Source organism: Manihot esculenta, chromosome 8 (assembly GCF_001659605.2).
Source record: "Manihot esculenta cultivar AM560-2 chromosome 8, M.esculenta_v8, whole genome shotgun sequence".
NCBI lineage: Eukaryota > Viridiplantae > Streptophyta > Magnoliopsida > Malpighiales > Euphorbiaceae > Manihot > Manihot esculenta.
In genome coordinates, this window is record NC_035168.2 from 17,177,533 (window position 1) to 17,204,722 (window position 27,190).

Genomic DNA, 27,190 nt, shown 5'->3' on the forward strand with positions numbered 1-27,190 from the left:
TCTTTGCACTCAAGATGTGGAGGCATTACCTTTATGGGGTAAAATGTGAGATCTTCACAAATCATAAGAGCCTGCAGTACATCCTGAGTCAGAGAGAGCTGAATTTGAGGCAGAGAAGATGGGTAAAACTGCTCAGTTGTAACGCCCCGGAAATCCGGACCGCTACCGGCGCTAGGATCCGGGTCGACTTAAGGCCGCCGGGACCCGTAGCAAGCCTGACATATAACCTGTAAACCTGTATAATCCCATACATGATCAACAACATGCATAAAATTAAAAACTTTTCTTCATACATACTGTCATCAACTAACTCAACCTGTGCATGCTCTGAACATATACATAACATAGTCCCTCTGTGGGATCTCATCAAGCCTTAAAGGCAAAACGACCTGTGTTGAGTTAGTTTACATAAACATCATAACATAAGATCATGTATATACAAAAGGGATTAACAATATATTATGGTCAAGCACAACTCTAACCTCAATAACCTCATTACATAACATTCTGAATATTTTTACATTTCATCATAATACAATTGTCATGTCCACACACTAACTATTACATACATATGACTTTTTCTTCTTGCCTTCTCTATCTATCCCGTACCTGCAAACCTGGGGGTTAGGGGAGAGGGGTGAGCTACAAAGCCCAGTGAGTAGAACTATAAAAAGAATATTTAAAACATGCTATCATGAAATGCGTCACTGCACAAACAAATCACATCACGGATGGACTGATTCAAAAATCCCTCAACTCCATGCCCGGCCCTATTATGGGCACCACAGGACTTCGTATTGCCCGGCCCTATTATGGGCACCACAGGACTTCGTACTCGGAGTTATTGCCCGGCCCTATTATGGGCACCACAGGACTTCGTATTGCCCGGCCCTATTATGGGCACCACAGGACTTCGTATTCAGAAGGCTAATGAATCATCCTAATGTCCATCCACTATCATTTATCACAACAATACAATGCGGCATAGTCGTGAATTCTAATGCAAACAACCTATAATATGATCATGATGCATGAAGCATGATAAAAGCATTTCATTTCTTAATTTAAAAGGTTAAGTTTAGTTCCACTCACCTCTGGCTGACTCTGACAAACTCTGTAGCAGCTGGCTCACTGCTGGGGTCCTTGGTTCCTCGGGTCCGAACCTACACAGGTGGACTCCAATGAGGGACCAACATACATAGACATAACTCTAATATATCCCCCAAAAACCCCCTAAAACATCCTGAAAACATCACATGAGAATATGCATGAAATGGCTGAACAGGGCACTTTCGGCGGCACCTTCGGCGGCCGAAAGTCCTGGACAGAGACGAAACTCAGGTAGGTTCGGCGGCACCTTTGGCGGCCGAAAGTGCCAGACAGAGACGAAAGTCTCTTTTCGGGGGCAACTTCGACAGCCGAAAGGCCTGCCTCCCCAGCCATGTTCGGCGGCCGAAAGTACCTTCGGCTGCCGAACCTGGTTTCTGCCAAAGGGCAGAAACTTGGCTCCTTTGGCACATTTTGCCTCCAAACCTTCCAAACATGCATATTTTTCAACCAAAGCATGCATACAAGTTCCTAGGGGCCTCAAACATGCATATACCCCATCTACAACACTTCAATCATACACAATCAAGCTACATTGTTCAAAAAGTCATCAAAAACCCATAGGTTCAACATACACCCTAACATGCATTCTACCCCTTAAAACTTCATAAAACTTGTTTAAATCATACATTGAGCTTAAGATCGGCTCTTACCTCTTGAAGATCGAGAGGGAGACGACCTAAACTTGGAGATCCACGAAAATGAGCTCCTGAGTTCCCAAAGCTCCAAAACTTGGTTTAAAAGCTCAAAACCTTCAATGCAAGCTTAAAACTCAAGAAAAATGGTAGAGATTTGGAAAAAGAACACAAGAGTTGCAAAGGGAAGGGCGGAAGCTTGCTGTGGCCGAAAATGGGAGAAAGCTCGCCCATTTCGGCTAAGTGCCCCTTTTATAGGTGGCTGGCCAGGCCACGTTCGGGGGCCGAATGTGCCTCCGCATCCATGCAATGTTCGGCGGCCGAACTTGACTTTCGGCGGCCGAACCTGAACTTCCCTAACTCATGCTTTCGGGGGCCTAACGTGCCTCCAAAACGCATGCATGTTCGGCGGCCGAACTTGACTTTCGGCGGCCGAACCTGGGTTTTCCTCCAATGCTATTTTCATGCAAAAACTCATTTAGTTTCATACTTTAAAACCATTAAAAACATGAAAACATTTTTTATAAAACATGGTTCTACCCTTCTAGAGGTCTCCGACATCCGAGATTCCACCGGACGGTAGGAATTCCGATACCGGAGTCTAGCCGGGTATTACATTCTCCCCCCCTTAAGAACATTCGTCCCCGAATGTTCCTCACTAGCACACATAGCATGGCAAAGAACATAACTCACATACAAGGCACATAAACACGTAGGGATCTAACCTTAAAAGAGATGAGGGTACTGCTGGAGCATAGACTCCCGTGTCTCCCAAGTGCATTCTTCCAAGTTGTGGTGGTTCCACAGGACTTTCACCATCGGGATTTCCTTGTTTCTTAACTTTCTGATCTGGGTGTCTATGATCCGCACTGGCTGTTCAACATAGGTGAGATCCTCTTGGACCTCCACATCAGGCTCACTAAGAACCTTGCTCGGATCTGACACAAACTTCCTCAACATTGAAACATGGAAAACCGGATGGATTCTTTCCATCGAAGCAGGTAAATCCAGCTTGTACGACACATTCCCAATCTTTTGCAAGATTTCAAAGGGTCCGATGTATCGTGGGGCTAGTTTACCTTTCTTCCTGAAGCGAACCACTCCCTTCATTGGAGACACCTTGAGCAATACCAGATCCCCCTCCTGAAACTCTAACTGTCTTCTGCGGACATCTGCATAACTCTTCTGTCTGCTTGCAGCAGTCTTGATTCTCTCTCTGATTATGGGTACCACCCTGCTGGTGATCTCTACTAACTCAGGCCCTGCCAAGGCCTTTTCTCCAACTTTCTCCCAGCAAACAGGTGATCTGCACTTCCTTCCATACAAAGCTTCATATGGAGCCATCCCGATGCTAGCATGATGGCTGTTGTTGTAGGCAAACTCCACCAAAGGTAGATGCTGCTTCCAAGAACCGCCAAAGTCTAGCACACACATTCTGAGCATATCCTCGATAGTCTGGATGGTCCTTTCTGACTGTCCATCAGTCTGGGGGTGGAAGGCAGTACTGAAGTCCAACCTAGTACCCATGGCATTCTGCAGACTCCGCCAAAACCTGGAGGTGAACTGGGGCCCTCTATCTGACACTATCGAAACAGGAACCCCATGCAGTCTGACTATCTCATCTACATACACTTGCGCCAACTTGTCCACAGAATAACCACTCCTGACAGGGATGAAGTGAGCAGATTTGGTGAGTCTGTCCACAATCACCCATATGGAGTCCAATCTGTTGGATGCCGCCGGTAACCCCACTACGAAGTCCATAGCTATATTCTCCCATTTCCACTCTGGAATAGGTAGCGGGTTAAGCATTCCAGCCGGCTTCTGATGTTCCAGCTTCACCCTCTGACATACTTCGCAGGCGGACACAAACTGTGCCACTTCTTTCTTCATCGCTGGCCACCAATAAACTTTCTTCAAATCTTGATACATCTTGGTGGCTCCGGGGTGAATGTTGTATCTTGCATTATGAGCCTCTCTCATAATGTCTCCTTTTAGCCCAATGTCATCTGGTACACATAGTCTGCTCCCATAGCGGAGGATCCCCTTGCTGTCGAATCTGTACTCGCTATCATTGCCTGACTGAACAGTCCTGGCAACCTTCACTAACTCCGGGTCCTCATGCTGTTTCTGAGCCACCTGCTCCAGAAACACGGGTGCTACTCTCATCTGGGCCACTAAGGCACCTGTACCAGACAACTCCAACTGTAGACCTTCCTCAATAAGCTTGTAGAACTCCTTCACCACTGGTCTCCTCTCTGCTGCGATGTGGGATAGACTACCGAGCGATTTCCGGCTTAAGGCGTCTGCCACAACATTCGCCTTACCCGGATGGTACTGAATCTTGCAATCATAGTCACTCAGCAGCTCTACCCACCTCCTCTGCCTCAGATTCAGATCCCTCTGACTCAAGATGTACTGCAGGCTCTTATGATCTGTAAAGATCTCACATTTCACCCCATAGAGGTAATGCCTCCACATCTTGAGTGCAAAGATTACTGCTGCCATCTCAAGGTCATGTGTGGGGTAATTCAACTCATGCTTCTTCAGTTGCCTAGAAGCATAAGCGATCACCCTCTCATTCTGCATCAGTACACAACCCAGTCCCACACGGGACGCATCACAAAAGACTGTAAAGTCCTCATCATTAGATGGCAGAGCTAAAACTGGTGCTGAAGTCAACCTCTTCTTAAGCTCTTCAAAACTCTCTTCGCACTGGTCGGTCCACAGAAACTTCTGATTCTTCCTGGTCAGTCTGGTCAGAGGAGCTGCTATCTTTGAGAAGTCCTGGACGAACCTCCTGTAGTAACCTGCCAAACCCAAGAAACTCCTGATCTCCGTCACTGAAGTGGGTCTAGGCCAGTTAGCCACAGTTTCTGTCTTCTTGGGGTCTACCTCAATACCATTCTCTGACACTACATGCCCCAAGAACGAAATGCTCCTCAGCCAAAACTCACATTTTGAGAACTTGGCATACAAGCCATGTTCCCTCAAAGTCTGCAAGACCAACCGCAGATGATGGGCATGCTCCTCTGCATTCCTGGAATACACCAAGATATCATCTATGAAGACAATAACAAAGTGATCCAGGTACTGGCTAAACACTCTGTTCATGAGATCCATGAATGCTGCAGGGGCGTTGGTTAACCCGAACGGCATTACAAGGAACTCAAAATGCCCATATCTGGTCCTGAAAGCCGTCTTTGGCACATCCTCATCCCTTATCCTTAGCTGATGGTACCCCGATCTTAGATCTATTTTGGAGAAACAACCCGCTCCGGCTAGCTGGTCGAATAGATCATCGATCCTAGGCAATGGGTACCTATTCTTGGTAGTGACTTTGTTCAACTGCCTGTAGTCGATACAAAGTCTAAGGGATCCATCCTTCTTCCTCACGAACAAGACCGGAGCACCCCAAGGTGAGGTACTCTGTCGGATGAAACCCTTTTCTACCAGCTCTTGCAATTGCTCTTTCAATTCCTTTAACTCGGCTGGAGCCATCCTGTAGGGAGGGATAGAGATCGGTCTAGCTCCAGGCACCAACTCTATCTCGAACTCTATCTCCCTAGCAGGTGGTAAACCTGAAAGCTCATCAGGAAAGACATCCTGAAACTCTCTGACAACTGGCACCGAGGCCGGCTCCCTGACCTGACTGTCTAGCTCTCTCACATGAGCTAAGTACCCCTGACATCCCTTCCTAAGCAACTTACGAGCCTGAAGAGCTGATATCAGACCTCTAGGTGTGCCCCTCTTGTCTCCTCTGAAGACGACCTCTGACCCGTTCTGATCTCTGAACCTGACTACCTTGTCCCTGCAGTCCAAGGTAGCACCATGGGTAGATAGCCAATCCATCCCTAGAATGACGTCAAAGTCTGTCAAATCTAGAACCACAAGGTCGGCGGAGAGGCATCTTCCCTCAATAAAAACTGGACTGTACTGGCAGACTGACACTGCCACTGACGGGTCACACTTGGGTCCACTGACCCATAGGGGACACTCTAACCCAGAGACTATCAGACCCAACCTCTCAACGGCTCTCGGAGCAATAAATGAATGAGATGCACCCGGGTCCATTAATGCATACACATCAGAACACCCAATGACGAGATTACCTGACACCACGATGTTGGATGTGTTAGCCTCCTGCTGTGTCATGGTGAAGATCCTGGCTGGAGCTGATGGACCTTCACCTCGGGAACCAGAAGAAGAGGCTGCCCCTCTCCCTCTACCTCTGCCACTGCCCTGAGTTGTGGCTGGAATTGCTGGCTGTGCCACACTACCAGAAACTGTCTGCTGGGGCTGGCCCATAAAAGGCGCTCTAGGACAATCCCGAGCTATGTGTCCCTCCTGTCCACATCTGAAACATGCATTAGTCCCAGCTCGACACACTCCCCTGTGTGGTCTTCCACATCTCTGGCATTCTGTACCATCTGAGCCTGAGCTCGAGCCACCGCCAAATCCCAGACCGGATTTCAACTTGTTCCAAAACTTATTCTTCTTCGGCTTCTTGGTGGTGCTATCCCACCTCTTCTTACCTGAGCTCTGAGAAGAGAAACCTGGTCCTCCTCTGCTTGGGGTCTTAACCCCTGAAGACTGGGTCACTGACTGCTTCACTGACCCCTCAACTATAGCACTTGCTTCCATTCTTCGAGCCATATCCACCACAGTGTGGAAACTTTCTCTCTCAGCTGACTGAACCAACGAGGAGTACCTGGAATGCAGCTTCATAACATATTTCTTGGCTTTCTTCGTATCTGAATCTAGAGCTTGCCCTGAAAAAGGCAATAGCTCCAAGAATTTATCCGTGAACTCCTCTACACTCATGTGCTCTGACTGCCTCAGTTGCTCAAACTCAATCATCTTCAGTTCTCTAGAACTGTCTGGAAAGGCCCATCCTGCGAACTCATTCGCAAATTCCTCCCATGTCATACCGTCTAGTCTCGGGTCCACATAACACTTGAACCATTCCCGTGCCTTCTTGCACTTTAAAGTGAACCCTACCATCTTAATGGCCCTGCTGTCACTTGCCCCTAGCTCATCAGTTATTGTCTTCACTACTCTCAGATACTCAAAGGGTCATCCCCTGACTTGTATTTGGGAGCATCTAGCTTGAGGTAGTCTGTCATCTTTACCTTGCTCCCATCGACTGAGCTAGGTCTAGGAGGTTGAGTAACTGGGGCTGCTGGTTCTGTAGGTGGTGGAGGTGGAGGTGCAGCATTCCCCGAGGTGGGGTTTGCCGGGTTTGGATAGAAGGGTGAGGGTGGATAAGCTGGGTACTGTGTATAGGGTGGATAGAAAGGTGGATAAGGCATGTAGGTAGGGTAGGGGTTAAAGCTGGAGTAATCCGATGTGCCTCCCATCGGATACCCTGAACCCTGTGGGAAGGGTGGATAATGGGGTGGAAAACCATACCCCGAAACCTGAACGCCTCCCTGAGACTCCCCTGTCCCTTCTTCCTGCATGCTCACATCCAGGTTCCCATCCCTCCTCTGATCCTCTTCCATAACCTCCCTCATATCTGAAGAACTTCCTCCTCTATTTGTCCCCCTTCTGCTAGCATCAAAAGACCTTCTAGGGTCCCTTGACACTCTCTCTCTGTTGGCTCTACAAGACATTGCCCTAGGCAATGTAGGAGGACGGGCGCTCGTGCCCTCATCCTCAGGTGGCACTCCAGTCAATCGCGCAGATCGACGAGTTTCTCTCATCCTATTCTCTGAAAAACAGCTCATCACAAGCAAACATTAGCATCATATGGTTCATGTGGGCACACATGAACCCTCATCACATACATCACATAGCATAGCATATCATCCATGCACATGTACAAAATCATGGCATTTCACATCATCATACAAGACAGGACTCAACATCCTATCCTAGTGGACATGACCTTCCTATTGTGCTTGACCTTCTATAACTTCTATGAGCCCGACACTCTAGGTCCGACCATATGAACCTAGGGCTCTGATACCATTCTGTAACGCCCCGGAAATCCGGACCGCTACCGGCGCTAGGATCCGGGTCGACTTAAGGCCGCCGGGACCCGTAGCAAGCCTGACATATAACCTGTAAACCTGTATAATCCCATACATGATCAACAACATGCATAAAATTAAAAACTTTTCTTCATACATACTGTCATCAACTAACTCAACCTGTGCATGCTCTGAACATATACATAACATAGTCCCTCTGTGGGATCTCATCAAGCCTTAAAGGCAAAACGACCTGTGTTGAGTTAGTTTACATAAACATCATAACATAAGATCATGTATATACAAAAGGGATTAACAATATATTATGGTCAAGCACAACTCTAACCTCAATAACCTCATTACATAACATTCTGAATATTTTTACATTTCATCATAATACAATTGTCATGTCCACACACTAACTATTACATACATATGACTTTTTCTTCTTGCCTTCTCTATCTATCCCGTACCTGCAAACCTGGGGGTTAGGGGAGAGGGGTGAGCTACAAAGCCCAGTGAGTAGAACTATAAAAAGAATATTTAAAACATGCTATCATGAAATGCGTCACTGCACAAACAAATCACATCACGGATGGACTGATTCAAAAATCCCTCAACTCCATGCCCGGCCCTATTATGGGCACCACAGGACTTCGTATTGCCCGGCCCTATTATGGGCACCACAGGACTTCGTACTCGGAGTTATTGCCCGGCCCTATTATGGGCACCACAGGACTTCGTATTGCCCGGCCCTATTATGGGCACCACAGGACTTCGTATTCAGAAGGCTAATGAATCATCCTAATGTCCATCCACTATCATTTATCACAACAATACAATGCGGCATAGTCGTGAATTCTAATGCAAACAACCTATAATATGATCATGATGCATGAAGCATGATAAAAGCATTTCATTTCTTAATTTAAAAGGTTAAGTTTAGTTCCACTCACCTCTGGCTGACTCTGACAAACTCTGTAGCAGCTGGCTCACTGCTGGGGTCCTTGGTTCCTCGGGTCCGAACCTACACAGGTGGACTCCAATGAGGGACCAACATACATAGACATAACTCTAATATATCCCCCAAAAACCCCCTAAAACATCCTGAAAACATCACATGAGAATATGCATGAAATGGCTGAACAGGGCACTTTCGGCGGCACCTTCGGCGGCCGAAAGTCCTGGACAGAGACGAAACTCAGGTAGGTTCGGCGGCACCTTCGGCGGCCGAAAGTGCCAGACAGAGACGAAAGTCTCTTTTCGGGGGCAACTTCGGCAGCCGAAAGGCCTGCCTCCCCAGCCATGTTCGGCGGCCGAAAGTACCTTCGGCTGCCGAACCTGGTTTCTGCCAAAGGGCAGAAACTTGGCTCCTTTGGCACATTTTGCCTCCAAACCTTCCAAACATGCATATTTTTCAACCAAAGCATGCATACAAGTTCCTAGGGGCCTCAAACATGCATATACCCCATCTACAACACTTCAATCATACACAATCAAGCTACATTGTTCAAAAAGTCATCAAAAACCCATAGGTTCAACATACACCCTAACATGCATTCTACCCCTTAAAACTTCATAAAACTTGTTTAAATCATACATTGAGCTTAAGATCGGCTCTTACCTCTTGAAGATCGAGAGGGAGACGACCTAAACTTGGAGATCCACGAAAATGAGCTCCTGAGTTCCCAAAGCTCCAAAACTTGGTTTAAAAGCTCAAAACCTTCAATGCAAGCTTAAAACTCAAGAAAAATGGTAGAGATTTGGAAAAAGAACACAAGAGTTGCAAAGGGAAGGGCGGAAGCTTGCTGTGGCCGAAAATGGGAGAAAGCTCGCGCATTTCAGCTAAGTGCCCCTTTTATAGGTGGCTGGCCAGGCCACGTTCGGGGGCCGAATGTGCCTCCGCATCCATGCAATGTTCGGCGGCCGAACTTGACTTTCGGCGGCCGAACCTGAACTTCCCTAACTCATGCTTTCGGGGGCCTAACGTGCCTCCAAAACGCATGCATGTTCGGCGGCCGAACTTGACTTTCGGCGGCCGAACCTGGGTTTTCCTCCAATGCTATTTTCATGCAAAAACTCATTTAGTTTCATACTTTAAAACCATTAAAAACATGAAAACATTTTTTATAAAACATGGTTCTACCCTTCTAGAGGTCTCCGACATCCGAGATTCCACCGGACGGTAGGAATTCCGATACCGGAGTCTAGCCGGGTATTACATCAGTGACTATGATTGCAAGATTCAGTACCATCCAGGTAAGGCGAATATTGTGGTAGACGCCTTAAGCCGGAAATCACTTGACAGTTTGTCCCATATTTCAGCAGAGAGAAGACTAGTGGTGAGGCAGTTCTTCGAGCTCATTAATGAAGGTCTACAGTTGGAGTTGTCTGGTACAGGTGCTTTGATAGCCCAGATGAGAGTGGCACCCATGTTTCTGGAGCAGGTGGCTCAGAAACAGCATGAGGACCCAGAGTTAGTGAAGATTGCCAGGACTGTTCAGTCAGGCAAGAATGAAGAGTTCAGATTTGACAACAAAGGGATCCTTCGTTATGGGAACAGATTGTGTGTACCAGATGACGTAGGTTTAAAGGGAGACATTATGAGGGAGGCTCATAATGCCAGATACAGTGTTCACCCTGGAGCCACCAAGATGTATCAAGATCTGAAGAGAGTTTATTGGTGGCCAGCTATGAAGAGAGAAGTGGCACAGTTCGTGTCAGCCTGCGAAGTATGTCAGAGGGTGAAGCTGGAACATCAAAAGCCGGCTGGAATGCTTAACCCGCTACCTATTCCATAGTGGAAATAGGAGAATATAGCTATGGACTTCGTAGTGGGGTTACCTGTATCGTCCAACAGATTGGACTCCATATGGGTGATTGTGGATAGACTGACCAAATCTGCTCACTTCATCCCTGTCAGGAGTGGCTATTCTGTGGACAAGTTGGCACAGGTGTATGTAGATGAGGTTGTCAGGTTGCATGGGGTTCCTGTTTCAATAGTGTCTGATAGAGGGCCCCAGTTCACCTCCAGGTTTTGGCGGAGTCTGCAGAACGCTATGGGTACCAGGTTGGATTTTAGCACTGCTTTTCATCCACAGACGGACGGACAGTCAGAGAGGACCATCCAGACAGTAGAGGATATGCTCAGAATGTGTGTGCTAGATTTTGGCTGTTCTTGGAGGCAACATCTACCCTTGGTGGAGTTTGCCTACAATAACAGCCATCATGCTAGCATAGGGATGGCTCCATATGAAGCTTTGTATGGAAGGAAGTGCAGGTCGCCTGTTTGCTGGGAGGAAGTTGGAGAAAGGGCCTTGGCAGGGCCTGAGCTTGTAGAGATCACCAGTAGAGTGGTTGTAACGACCCCAAAATGGACCGTCACCGGCGCTAGGATTCAGGTCAGCTTAAGGCCGCCAGAACCCGTAGCAAGCCTGCTCTACTCTCCGTGTACCTGTAAAACTCATACATGATCATACATTTTCTGTGAAAATAAAAACTCTTTGTTCTAAACCAAGGCTTAACCTGTGCATGCACTATCTCTGTACTCTGTACTCTGTACTCTGTACTCTGTACTCTGTACTCTGTACACTAGAGCTTGCTCTAGCTGGGTTAACTCATACCTGTTAAGCCTGGTTTTTCACATACAGTAAAACAGATATACATATACAGATCATGTTATGAACAACATCACTAAGTCAAGCACATCTCTAACTTTATACACAACTATTACATCTCTTTAATATTACATGTCCACTCTAAGCTATTACAAGTCTCTTTACTCTTTACTCTTTTGGCATTCTGCTGCTTTCCTCGCTATACTGTACACTGAACCTGCAAAACTGGGGTTAAGGGAGTGGGATGAGCTCTATAGCCCAGTGAGTAGGACAGGAAAACATCTCATTAAAATATGATCTCATGGAATGCGTCATAACACAGACAAACCACATTAAGAGTAAACCTGTCACCACATAGTTCCAGTAACTCTGTGCCAGGGCGTAGAATCGAGCACCTGGTCTTCCTGTCATATATATATATGTGTATATAACACCGTTGTATTTACCATTGCCAGGGCGTAGTCAAAGGCTCCTGGTCTTTAATATAACTGCCAGGGCGTAGTCAAAGGCTCCTGGTCTTTACTATACCTGCCAGGGCGTAGTCAAAGGCTCCTAGACTTCCTGTCTGAGACTATTAGATCATTCAGCATTCACTCACATCATCAAAGAACTATGCAATGCAACATATTCATGAATGCTAATGCAAACAACCTATGGCATAATCATGATGCATGATATATGCTAAAACATTCCATTGTGCAAGTAAAAGAGTTATGTTTAGTTCCACTCACCTCTGGCTAACTGGACTGACTCTACAGGCTCTGAACACTCTGGAGCAGTACTCACTGCTGCTCTCTCTAGTTCCTCTGGTCTGTACCTATACAAATAGACTCCAATGAGGGACCAAACTAGCGTATGAACAACTCTATTAAATTCCCCAAGAATCCCCTTAAACTCACTCTATCATCCATGCAAAGGAAAACTGGACAGAACACTTTCAGCGGCAGATTCGGCGGCCGAAAGTCCTCTCCAGAGATGAAATTCAAGCACCTTCGGCGGCCGAACTTCCAGTTTTGGCAGCCGAACCCTTTCGGGGGCAAGTTTCGGAGGCCAAAAGGCATTCCAGAGACGAAAGTCTCTAACCTTCGGCAGCACCTTCGGCGGCCGAACTGCCCTCCAAAGCCGAAAGTCCAAAAACTCGGGGGCAAGCTTGGGCAGCCGAAGCCACCTCCTCATGGGTTCGGCGGCCGAATGTACCTTCGGCGGCCGAACCTGAGTTCATCAGCAGGGTAGAAACTTGCCCTGCCTCTCGCCAAATGCACCAAACTCCTCTCCAACTTCACACCACACTTCCTCAACTTGCATATACTCATGTATATGCTCAAAGGGGTCAAAAACTACCTAAAAACCCCAAACATACAACACAAACAACACAGAAACAAGCTCTATGCACAAAATCATCAAAACCTCTCTTTTTAACCTATTCATGTAACTCTCTCCATAAACCCCATAAAACCTTCAGAAAACATAAAAACAAGCTCAGGATCTTCACTTACCTCGTGAAAACAAGTAGATGAAGGATCCTAACGTGGAGTTTTGAAGCAACTCTTCTTCAAACTCTCCAAACTTCACACCTTTGAGTTTTTAGCTTAAAACCTTCAAATAATCATGAAAACTAATCAAATCTTTGCATGATTTAATGAAAACATGAAAGAATACTCACAAAGGACAGAGTTTCACCTCAGCAAGTGAAAGAAACGGTGCTCTTACCGCTTCAACCGACTGAGGGCCATTTATAGGTGGCTGGCCAGACCACCTTCGGCGGCCACACGTGAAACCGAAAGCCATGCATGTTCGGCAGCCAAACCTCAACTTCGGCGGTCGAACCTGGCTTTTCTGCCTTGGTTCATTTCACTCAAAAACTCAGTTCCTTATGCTTTAAAGTGATGAAACATAGTAAAACATGTTAGAAAAACATCAATCGAACCCTGCTAGAGACTTCCGACATCCCGGACGCCACCGGAAAGTAGAATTCCGATGCCGGACTCTAGCCGGGTAGTACAGTGGTGCCCATAATCAGAGAAAGGATCGAGACTACTACGAGCAGATAGAAGAGTTATGCAGACATCCGCAGAAGGCAAGTAGAGTTTCAGGAGGGGGATTTGGTATTGCTCAAGGTGTCTCCAATGAAAGGGGTGATTCGGTTTGGGAAGAAAGGTAAGCTAGCTCCGCGGTACATTGGACCCTTTGAAATCTTACAAAAGATAGGAAATGTATCGTATAAGCTAGATTTACCTGCTTCAATGGAGAGAATCCATCTGGTTTTCCATGTTTCTATATTAAGGAAGTTCGTGTCAAATCCAGGAAAGGTTCTTAGTGAGCCTGATGTGGAGATCCAAAAGGATCTCACCTATGTGGAGCAAGCGGATCCTAGACACCCAGATCAGAAAGTTGAGAAACAAGGAGATCCCGATGGTGAAAGTCCTTTGGAATCACCACAACATCGAAGAGTGTACCTGGGAGACACGGGAGTCTATGCTCCAGCAATATCCTCATCTCTTCTAAGGTGAGTTTTATGTGCTTTGTATGTTATGTTTATGTTTTATGAATAGTGCATGCACAAGTTGAGTTTGGTGATTGAATGAAAAGAAATGTTCAAAATTTTTATGTATGTGTTGACCATGTATGGGATTAAACAGGTTTACAGGATGAATGTTTGGCTTGCTATGGGTCCCGGCGGCCTTAAGCCGATCTGGATCCTAGCGCCGGTAGCGGTCCGGTTTTCGGGTCGTTACAGATCACTACATGGGTTATTGTCATAAGTGAATCTCAAAATAGTTATGTCTTAATCCTTTGACTTGAGATAGTCATAGTTTCCAACATGAGGACTATTATGTTTTGACATAACCAAATATTGTTTTTAATCGGATAATCATAAAGGTTATGATTGAGCATAATAGAAATTATATAGAGAATATTGAATAATCAAGATAGAATTTGTCCCTCTCTTTGAGAGAAATATCTTCTGGACCCCTCAATAAGTAAGACTGAGAAATGCATGGCCGTGCTCAAATGAATTGATAGTGTGATCAATATCATTTGGTTTTATCAGTCTACTTAGAGATCAAGAAATCATAAGTTTGAACATTATAAGTTTGATATTGACCATGACTTATGTTCAAACTAGATATCGAGTGACAAAGGGATTTTTTTATTAGGCTTTATCGGACTATCGATCCTCATATTAATTGGATAGTCATAATATCTTGCTAGAGGCCACTAATGATTTATGGGTCTTGTGGGACTGGACCTATTGTCAATTAATGTGAGCCTGTTGGGTCACACACAAAAGAACGTCGTTGATATGCTATGTCATATTAATGGGCTAAAAGCCCATTAATATGATTAATAATAATAAAGATATTATTATTATTAATATTAATTATTTATTATGATAGGATAATAATATTTAAAAGATCTGCGGTCTATCTGTAACTGTTACAGATAAAGGATTTTTTCATTTTTATTTTTTGAAAAAAGACTTATCACATAGATATTTGAGTATCTGCGAGATTGTGATATTTGGTTATGAACACAACTCTTTTACGAAAAGAAGTGTGGGAAATCAAAAGGCTGAAAAACGAATAAAACTTCTTCTGCGAATTGTAGGAGTGAGGTTTTTGGAGTGATTATTTTTCTGGGCTGCAAATTGGGGAGCACATAGCTTATCCTTCCGTTGAGAGAGATAACACTCTAGACGGAAAGCGTTCGTGTGGATACCATTGAGGGTTTCGTTTCAGAAGCAGCACCATCAATCCAGAACTGTATCTTCTCGTCGAGTCTAATAGGTTAGTCTCTTATCCTTCCTTTCAAAATAAATGAAGTACTCGGATCCTATAAGAAAAACATAGATTTTTTTTCCACTACGTGTTTTGGATTGCAGTAATCTCTGGGTTTCTAACAAACAGCACTTTCCTCCTCCCTCGGTTTGCCTTATCTTCATACATCTTGTTTCTCTTCTATATGTTAGCCCGAGTCCTCTCATGTAAAGACTTTACCAATTCTGCCTTTTTATCTCCATTTAAAGTAGTAAGCTCATGTAAAGGCAAACGAACAAGATCCAAAATAGTTTGTGGGTTAAAACCATAAACAATTTCAAATGGATTGTAACCTGTAGAAGAGTGTATGTTACGGTTATAAGCAAACTCAATGAATGGCAAATAATCTTCCCAAGTTTTCAAGTTCCTACCCGCAATAGCACAAAGCAAAGTATCTAATGTCCTATTCACAACCTCAGTTTGACCATCAGTTTGTGAATGACAAGTAGTAAAATACAACAACTTAGTACCTAACTTACCCCACAAAACCCTCTAAAAATGTGAAAGAAACTTTGTATCCCTATCAGAAATAATAGTTTGTCGTACTCCATGTAATCATACCACCTCGCTAAAGAATAGGTCAGCAACATTACTAGCATCATCAGATTTATAACAAGGAATGAAATGTGTCATATTGCTAAATCTATCAACCACAACAAACATGCTATCTCTACCACGCCTTGTCCTAGGTAAACCAAGTATAAAATCCATAGATATATAAACCCAAGGTAAACTAGGAATAGGTAAAGGTATATATGATCCATGAGGCATAGACTTAGATTTGGCCCGCCTACAAGCAATACAAGCATTACACAAATTTTCCACATCTTTGCGCATATAAAGCCAATAAAAATATTCAAACAGAATATCAATAAATCTTATGTACCCAAAAATGACCCACCAATCCCCCACAATGAGATTCAAGCACAAGCAACCCACACATAGAGCATTTGGAAAAGCACAACATTTAGCCTCCAAAGAGAAAACCATCATGGCTATAGAAGTTATCAAAAGCTCCACACTCACATGCCTTAAATACATTGCCAAAATCAGAATCATCAACATACAATTCTTTAATATGCTCAAAACCAAGCAACTTAGAACTAAGCGCATTAACCAAAGCATATCTTCTTGACAAAGCATTAGTAACAACATTATTCTTTCCATGCTTGTATTTAATCACATAAGGGAATTATTCAATGAACTCAACCCACTCACTATGTTGTTTGTTCAACATACCTTGCCCTTTTAAATGTTTAAGGGACTCATGATCAGTGTGTATGATGAACTCCTTAGGTAGAAGGTAATGCTGCCACACATCTAAAGCTCTCACCAAGGCATATAGCTCTTTGTCATAGGTTGAGTAATTGAGTTGTGCTCCATTCAACTTCTCACGAAGTAGGCAATTGGCTTACTTTATTACATCAACACAGATCCAATACCTACACTAGAAGCATCACACTCAATTTCAAAATTTTTATTAAAGTTAGGTCAAGAAAGAATAAGGGCAGATGTCAACTTCTTTCTTGATGATTCCTGTGAGTGGTGCTGTGATGGATGAGAAATCTTAAACAAACCTACTATAAAAACTTGCTAAGCTATGAAAGCTCCTCACATCCAAAATGGACTTGAGAGTCGCCCATTCTTGAATTGCTTTCACTTTCTCTTTATCAACCTCAATTCCCCGTGCACTCACAATAAATCTAAGAAAAACAAGCCTATCTATACAAAAAGTGCATTTCTTAAGCTTAGCATACAAATGTTTAGACCTTAAACGTTGTAACACTAGCTTAACATGCTCAATATGTTAATCTAGAGACTTGCTATAAATTAGAATATCATCAAAATGAACAACCACAAACTTTCCTAAGTAAGCATGCAGAACATGGTGCATAAGCCTCATAAATGTGCTAAGTGTATTAGACAATCCGAAAGGCATAAGTAACTGTTCATACAATCCATACTTAATTTTAAAAGTAGTTTTCCATTCATCCCCATATTTCATCCTAATATGATGATATCCCTCATTAGATCAATTTTAGTAAAATATTTAGCACCATGAAATTCATCAAACATATCATCAAGTTTAGGAATACAGTGTCTGTAACGACCCCAAAAAGGACCGTCACCGGCGCTAGGATTCAGGTCGGCTTAAGGCCGCCAGAACCCGTAGCAAGCCTACTATACTCTCTGTGTACCTGTAAACCTCATACCTGATCATACATTTTCTGTGAAAATAAAACTCTTTTCTGAACCAAGGCTGAACCTGTGCATGCACTATCTCTGTACTCTGTACTCATGTACTCTGTATCCCTGACTAGAGCTTGCTCTAGATGGGTAACTCATACCTGTTAAGCCTGGTTTTCACATACAGGAAAACATATATACATATACAGATCATGTACAAAACATACATCACTAGGTCAAGCAACAACTATTACATCTCTTTAACAGTACATGTCCACTCTAAGCTATTACAGATCTCTTTACTCTTTCTGTACTCTGCTGGACTGTCCCTGTACACTGTACACTGAACCTGCAAAACTGGGGTTAAGGGAGTGGGATGAGCTCTATAGCCCAGTGAGTAGAACAGTAAACCATCTCAGTAAAATATGATCTCATGGAATGCACCATATCACAGACAAGCCACATCAAGAGTAAACCTGTCACCACATAGTCCCAGTAACTCTGTGCCAGGGCGTAGAATCGAGCACCTGGTCTTCCTGTCATATATGTATATGTGTATATAACACCACTGTACTTACCATTGCCAGGGCGTAGTCAAAGGCTCCTGGACTTTGCTATACCTGCCAGGGCGTAGTCAAAGGCTCCTGGACTTTGCTATACCTGCCAGGGCGTAGACTTTACTATACCTGCCAGGGCGTAGTCAAAGGCTCCTGGACTTCCTGTCTGAGACTATTGGATCATTCAGCATTCACTCACATCACCAAATAACGATGCAATGCAACAGATTCGTGAATACTAATGCAATCACCCTATGGCATAAACATGATGCATGAGATATGCTAAAAGCAGTTTGTGGTTCAATTAAAAGTCATAATTTTAGTTCCACTCACCTCTGGCTATCTGGACTGACTGACTCTGCAGGCTCTGAAACTCTGGAGCAGTACTCACTGCTGCTCTCTCTGGTTCCTCTGGTCTGTACCTATATAGATAGACTCACATGAGGGACCAAACTAACTGATCAATACCTCTATTAAACTCCCCAAGAATCCCCCTACACTCACTCAACTATCCATGCAAAGCATGCAAAAGAAAGCTGGACAGGACACTTTCGGCGGCAGGTTCAGCGGCCGAATGTCCTCTCCAGAGACGAAACTCAAGCACCTTCGGCGGCACCTTCGGCGGTCGAATCCCCCAAACAGAGCCGAACATGCAAAACACTCGGGGGCAAGCTGTGGCAACCAAGTCACCATGCAGGAGGTTCGGCGGCCGAATGCACCTTCGGCTGCCGAACCTGAGTTCATCCAGAACTCAGCTTCAACGGCAAACCATCTTCTCCTTCCCTTCAATAACTCCAAACATGCATATACCAACTCCTCAACACACATATACATAAGTATATGATCACAGGGGTCCAAAACTATCTCATAACCCCAAACAACAAATCAAACATAACACATAAACATGTATACATGCATAACTCATCAAAACTATCATTAAGAACCTAAACATGCATCTCCTTCCACAAATCCCCCTAAAACCTTCAGAAAACATATTCAAGAACATCACTTACCTCCTGTAGTAAGAAGCTACACACTCTGAACAAGGGAAAACGGATCACCTCCTCTCACACTCTCAAACTCTCTCAAACTCACTTTTTGCTTCACAACCTTCAAAACTTAGTAAACGAGCAAACTCCTGCATGAGCTGCTCAAACTCAGCAAATAAACCAAGGGAGACGTGGCCAACTTCTAGCAACAAGTTGGACATAACACCTGTCCACAATGCTGACTAAGGATGGCTCAAAAGCTGGCTGACCAACACAGCTTCGGCTGCCGAATCGCATGCAAAACCATGCAACATTCGGGGGCCGAACCTGAACTTCGGAAGCCAAACATTGAGCACTTTCGGCGGCCGAACTTATCTTCGGCGGCCGAACTTGGCTCCTCTGCCTTGGTTCATTTCAACTCAAAACTATCACACTGTAAACCCAGAAAACACATCATAACATTTAGAAAACATCATTCCTACCCTTAGATAGAATCCCAACACCCCGGAGTCCACCAGATAATAGGAATTCCGGTGCCGGATTCTAGCCGGGTATTACATTCTCCCCTCCTTAAGAACATTCGTCCTCGGATGTTCCTAAAACATAAAACAAAAAAACACAAAACACAAGGAGGAAACTAACCTCAAAACAAATATGGATACTGCTGGAGCATAGACTCCCGCGTCTCCCAGGTGCACTCTTCTAGATTATGGTGGTTCCATAGAACTTTTACCATCGGAATCTCCTTGTTCCTTAGCTGTCTGATCTGCGTGTCCAGAATCCGCACTAGGTGAGATCCGTATGAATCTCCACCTCAGGCTCACTCAGAACCTGATTCGGATCTGACACAAACTGTCGAAGCATAGAAACATGAAATACCGGGTGAATCCTCTCCATCGAAGCAGGTAAATCCAGCTTATACGACACATTTCCGATCCTCTGCAACACCTCAAAGGGTCCAATGTACCGTGGAGCTAATTTACCTTTCTTTCCAAACCGAACCACTCCTTTCATTGGAGACACTTTCAGCAATACCCAATTACCCTCTTGAAACTCTAACTGCTTCCTGCGAACGTCTGCATAACTTTTCTGTCTACTCTGAGCTGTTCTGATTCTCTCTCTGATCATGGGCACCATTCTACTGGTAATGTCTACTAACTCTGGCCCTGCAAGAGCCTTCTCTCCTACCTCTTCCCAGCAAATAGGTGATCTGCACTTCCTCCCATACAAAGCTTCATAAGGAGCCATTCCAATGCTAGCATGATGACTGTTATTGTAGGCAAATTCCACCAAAGGTAGATGCTGCCTCCAAGAACCGCCAAAGTCTAATACACATAGGCGAAGCATATCTTCTATGGTTTGGATGGTCCTTTCTGACTGTCCATCAGTCTGTGGGTGGAAAGCAGTACTAAAATCTAATCTCGTGCCCATCGCACTTTGCAGACTCCGCCAAAAGCGGGAGGTAAACTGAGGTCCTCTGTCTGAAACTATAGACACTGGAACTCCATGTAATCTCACTATCTCATCCAGATAGACCTGTGCCAACTTATCCACAGAATAGTTACTCCGTACTGGAAGAAAATGAGCAGATTTCGTGAGTCTGTCCACAATCACCCATATCGAGTCTATCCTGTTGGACGCTACTGGTAAACCCACTACAAAATCCATGGCTATGTTCTCCCATTTCCATTCTGGAATCGGTAATGGGTTAAGCAGTCCTGCTGGTTTCTGATGCTCTAATTTCACCCTCTGACAAACCTCACAGGCTGTCACGAACTGCGCCACTTCTTTCTTCATGGCTGGCCACCAATAGACCCTTTTCAGATCCTGATACATCTTGGTAGCTCCTGGGTGAACACTATACCTCGCATTATGAGCTTCCCTCATAATGTCTTCCTTCACACTGCCCCGATCTGGTACACACAGTCGACTCCCATAGCGAAGGATCCCTTTGCTGTCAAATCTGAACTCTACACTATTGCCTGACTGAACAGTCCTGGCAATTTTCATCAACTCAGGGTCCTCATGCTGTCTCTGAGCTATCTACTCCAGAAACACAGGTGTCACTCTCATCTGTGCTATCAACGCACCTGTACCAGACAACTCTAGCTGTAATCCCGCGTCAAAGAGCTTATAAAGCTCCATCACAACTGGTCTCCGCTCTGCTGCTATATGGGATAAACTGCCTAGTGATTTCCGGCTTAGGGCGTCTGCGACAACATTCGCCTTACCCGGATGATACTGGATCTTACAATCATAATCACTGAGCAATTCTACCCATCTCCGCTGCCTCAAATTCAGCTCTCTCTGACTTAAGATGTACTGTAAACTCTTGTGATCAGTGAAGATCTCACATTTAACCCCGTAGAGGTAATGCCGCCACATCTTAAGGGCAAAGATAACTGCTGCCATCTCTAGGTCATGGGTAGGGTAATTCAACTCGTGCTTCTTCAATTGTCTAGAAGCATAAGCTATTACTCTATCACTCTGCATCAATACACAACCCAATCCCACTCGAGATGCATCACAGAATACTGTGAATTCCTCATTACTGACAGGCAGAGCTAACACTGGTGCTGTTGTCAGTCTCCTCTTGAGCTCCTCAAAGCTCTCTTCACATTGGTCTGACCAGATAAATTTCTGGTTCTTCTGAGTCAATTTGGTCATAGGAGCTGCTATCTTTGAGAAGTTTTGAACGAACCTCCTGTAGTAACCTGCCAGTCCCAGAAAGCTTTTAATCTCAGTCACTGTCATGGGTCTGGGCCAGTTAGCTACAGCCTCTATCTTCTTGGGGTCTACCTCAATACCCTCTGCTGATACCACATGTCCCAAGAAGGCAATGCTCCGTAACCAAAACTCACACTTCGAGAACTTGGCATATAAACCATGCTCTCTCAGTGTCTGCAAAACGGTCCTCAGATGCTGGGCATGCTCCTCTGCATTTCTGGAATACACTAAGATATCATCGATAAACACAATGACAAAGTGATCCAGAAACTCACTGAATACCCTGTTCATGAGATCCATAAATGCTGCAGGGGCGTTAGTCAACCCGAACGGCATCACTAAGAACTCATAATGCCCATACCTGGTCCGAAAAGCTGTCTTAGGCACATCTGCCTCTCTGACTCTCAACTGATGATACCCAGATCTCAGATCTATTTTCGAAAAATAACCTGCTCCAGCTAGCTGGTCAAATAGATCATCAATCCTAGGTAAGGGATACCTATTCTTGATAGTGACCTTGTTCAACTGTCTATAGTCGATACAAAGTCTGAGGGATCCATCCTTCTTTCTGACAAAGAGCACTGGAGCACCCCAAGGTGAGGTACTAGGGCGGATGAAACCCTTATCTACCAAGTCCTGCAACTGTTCTTTCAACTCTGTTAACTCAGCTGGCGCCATCCTGTAGGGAGGAATAGAGATAGGTCTAGTACCTGGCAGTAATTCAATTTCAAACCCTATCTCCCTATCAGGTGGTAGTCCTGGCAACTCGTCTGGGAACACATCGAGAAACTCTCGGACTACTGGTACTGTGGCTGGTTCCCTCACCTGACTGTCTAGCTCTCTCACATGAGCTAGAAACCCCTGACAACCCCTCCTAAGCAAACGACGAGCCTGAAGGGCTGAAATCATACCTCTGGGTATACCTCTCCTGTCTCCTCTGAAGACACACTCTGACCCATCCTGGTCTCTGAGACTCACTAGCTTCTCTCGACAGTCCAACGTAGCACTATATGTAGATAACCAATCCATCCCTAGAATGACATCAAAATCTGTCAAGTCTAGAACCACAAGGTCAACTGGAAGGTATCTACCCTCAATAAACACTGGACTGAAACGACAGACTGACACTGCCACTGATGGGTCACATCTAGGTCCACTGACCCAGAGAGGATACTCTAACTCAGAACTGATCAAACCCAATCGCTCTATGGCTCTCGAAGCAATAAAGGAATGAGAAGCACCGGGGTCCATCAAAGCATACACATCTGAACATCCAATGATGAGATTACCTGACACCACTGTGTTCGACGTGTTCGCCTCCTCCTGTGTCACTGTGAAAATCCGTGCTGGGGCTACCGGATTTCCACCTCGGGAACCTGCTGCTGAAGTAGAGGCTACCCCTCTCCCTCTACCTCTGCCACTAGTCTGAGGCATGACTGGAGCTACTGGCCGTACAACTGGCTGTACCACACTGCCTGAACTCATCTGCTGGGATGGTGCAAAAGTCATCTGCGGACAATCCCGAGCAATATGCCCTTCCTGTCCACATCGAAAACAAGCTGTAGATCCCAACCGACAAACTCCTCCATGTGGTTTTCCGCATCGTCTGCAGATTGGAGCTGTGCCAGAGCTTGAGCCACTACCTATTCCCAGACCTGACTTGACTTTACTCCAGAACTTACTCTTTGTTCCTTTTGCTCTCTCCCATCTTTTACTGCTTGGTGTGGGGGCTTTAGACCCCGAAGCCTGTGCCTTTGACTGTTTCTGAATATTGGCACTAGCTTCCATTTTCCTGGCTGCATCTACGATAGTATGGAAACTCTCATTTTCTGCTGGAAGAATCAAGGAAGCATACCTGGGATGCAGTCTCATAGTATATCTCCTTGCTTTCTTCTGATCAGTATCATAGGCTTGACCCACGTACTGAAGCAGATCCAGGAACTTATCTGTGAATTCATCAACACTCATCTCATATGTCTGTCTCAACTGTTCAAATTCAATTACTTTCATCTCCCTCGAACTGTCAGGAAAAGCCCACCCTGCAAACTCATTGGCGAACTCTCCCCATGACATGCTGTCCATTCTAGGCTCCACATAATTCTTAAACCATTCTCTGGCTTTCTTGCATTTTATTGTGAAACCTGCCATCTCAATGGCTCTCCTATCATCTGCTCCCAATTCACCGGTTATCATCCGAACTGCTCTAAGGTAATCAAATGGATCATCTCCTGTGTTGTATTTAGGAGCATCCAATTCAAATACTCCGTCATTTGGACTTTACCTCCAGATGAGCTAGGTTCATGTCTGTCAACAACAGGGACTACTGGTTCTGGTGGTAGTACTGGTTCATTTGGCTCTAGGTGTGCTGCACTTGGATGGGTAGGGGAAGATGGATACATAGGATATGGTGGATAGTAAGGATAAGGCATATAAGGCATATAAGGAGGATATGGCACAAAACTCGAGTACTCCGACATACCTCCCATCGGATACTCTGGATAGCCAAAACCTGAGGTCTGAGCACCTCCCTGCGACTCTCCCATACCTTCCTCAAAACTGCCTATACCCATGCTCTCATCTCTAGACTGATCAATCTCCATAGCTTCCCTCCTTTCCTCTGATCTTCCTCCCCTAACTGTTCCTCTTCTGCTCTCGTCGACAGACCTTCTAGGGTCTATTGACGTACCTTCCCTGCTAGATCTCTGCGACCTTGCCCTTGGCAATGCAGGAGGACGAGCAGCTGATCTCTCATTCTCTGGTGGGACTCCAGTCAATCGAGCTGATCGACGAGTTCCTCGCATTTTTACTCTGGAAACACAACATATAACATACCACTTTAGCACATAAACATCACATATCAAACATACACATACGACACTCATGGCATATCATAGCAGATAGGACTCAAGACCCTATCCTAGTGGACATGATTTCCTATTGTGCTTGACCATTTCTAACCTGTCTGAGCCCAACACTGTCTCTATAGGTCCGATCATGTGAACCTAGGGCTCTGATACCAAACTGTAACGACCCCAAAAAGGACCGTCACCGGCGCTAGGATTCAGGTCGGCTTAAGGCCGCCAGAACCCGTAGCAAGCCTACTATACTCTCTGTGTACCTGTAAACCTCATACCTGATCATACATTTTCTGTGAAAATAAAACTCTTTTCTGAACCAAGGCTGAACCTGTGCATGCACTATCTCTGTACTCTGTACTCATGTACTCTGTACTCTGTATCCCTGACTAGAGCTTGCTCTAGATGGGTAACTCATACCTGTTAAGCCTGGTTTTCACATACAGGAAAACATATATACATATACAGATCATGTACAAAACATACATCACTAGGTCAAGCAACAACTATTACATCTCTTTAACAGTACATGTCCACTCTAAGCTATTACAGATCTCTTTACTCTTTCTGTACTCTGCTGGACTGTCCCTGTACACTGTACACTGAACCTGCAAAACTGGGGTTAAGGGAGTGGGATGAGCTCTATAGCCCAGTGAGTAGAACAGTAAACCATCTCAGTAAAATATGATCTCATGGAATGCACCATATCACAGACAAGCCACATCAAGAGTAAACCTGTCACCACATAGTCCCAGTAACTCTGTGCCAGGGCGTAGAATCGAGCACCTGGTCTTCCTGTCATATATGTATATGTGTATATAACACCACTGTACTTACCATTGCCAGGGCGTAGTCAAAGGCTCCTGGACTTTGCTATACCTGCCAGGGCGTAGTCAAAGGCTCCTGGACTTTACTATACCTGCCAGGGCGTAGTCAAAGGCTCCTGGACTTCCTGTCTGAGACTATTGGATCATTCAGCATTCACTCACATCACCAAATAACGATGCAATGCAACAGATTCGTGAATACTAATGCAATCACCCTATGGCATAAACATGATGCATGAGATATGCTAAAAGCAGTTTGTGGTTCAATTAAAAGTCATAATTTTAGTTCCACTCACCTCTGGCTATCTGGACTGACTGACTCTGCAGGCTCTGAAACTCTGGAGCAGTACTCACTGCTGCTCTCTCTGGTTCCTCTGGTCTGTACCTATATAGATAGACTCACATGAGGGACCAAACTAACTGATCAATACCTCTATTAAACTCCCCAAGAATCCCCCTACACTCACTCAACTATCCATGCAAAGCATGCAAAAGAAAGCTGGACAGGACACTTTCGGCGGCAGGTTCGGCGGCCGAATGTCCTCTCCAGAGACGAAACTCAAGCACCTTCGGCGGCACCTTCGGCGGTCGAATCCCCCAAACAGAGCCGAACATGCAAAACACTCGGGGGCAAGCTGTGGCAACCAAGTCACCATGCAGGAGGTTCGGCGGCCGAATGCACCTTCGGCTGCCGAACCTGAGTTCATCCAGAACTCAGCTTCAACGGCAAACCATCTTCTCCTTCCCTTCAATAACTCCAAACATGCATATACCAACTCCTCAACACACATATACATAAGTATATGATCACAGGGGTCCAAAACTATCTCATAACCCCAAACAACAAATCAAACATAACACATAAACATGTATACATGCATAACTCATCAAAACTATCATTAAGAACCTAAACATGCATCTCCTTCCACAAATCCCCCTAAAACCTTCAGAAAACATATTCAAGAACATCACTTACCTCCTGTAGTAAGAAGCTACACACTCTGAACAAGGGAAAACGGATCACCTCCTCTCACACTCTCAAACTCTCTCAAACTCACTTTTTGCTTCACAACCTTCAAAACTTAGTAAACGAGCAAACTCCTGCATGAGCTGCTCAAACTCAGCAAATAAACCAAGGGAGACGTGGCCAACTTCTAGCAACAAGTTGGACATAACACCTGTCCACAATGCTGACTAAGGATGGCTCAAAAGCTGGCTGACCAACACAGCTTCGGCTGCCGAATCGCATGCAAAACCATGCAACATTCGGGGGCCGAACCTGAACTTCGGAAGCCAAACATTGAGCACTTTCGGCGGCCGAACTTATCTTCGGCGGCCGAACTTGGCTCCTCTGCCTTGGTTCATTTCAACTCAAAACTATCACACTGTAAACCCAGAAAACACATCATAACATTTAGAAAACATCATTCCTACCCTTAGATAGAATCCCAACACCCCGGAGTCCACCAGATAATAGGAATTCCGGTGCCGGATTCTAGCCGGGTATTACAGTGTCTGTACTTTAAAGTGATCTTGTTGAGTGCCCTGCAATCAATGCACATGTGCTATGAGCCATCCTTCTTAGGAACAAGCAGCAATGGGACGGCACAGGGCTCAAGCTTTCTCTCACCAAACCTTTCTCCATAAGTTCATCACTTGCCTTTGCATCTCCTTTGTCTCCAATGGATTGCTTCGATAAGCTGTTCTATTTGGAATGGTGGAGCTAAGTATGAAGTTATTCTGATGCTCAATCCCTCTCAAAGGTGGTAAACCAATTGGTAGCTCATCTAAAAAGACATTAGAAAACTCCTGCAATATAGTGACAAAGCCAGAGAGCAAACAAGAGAGATCAATGTCAATATCAGAAAAAAAAAACCTTTATATCTTATGAGCAAT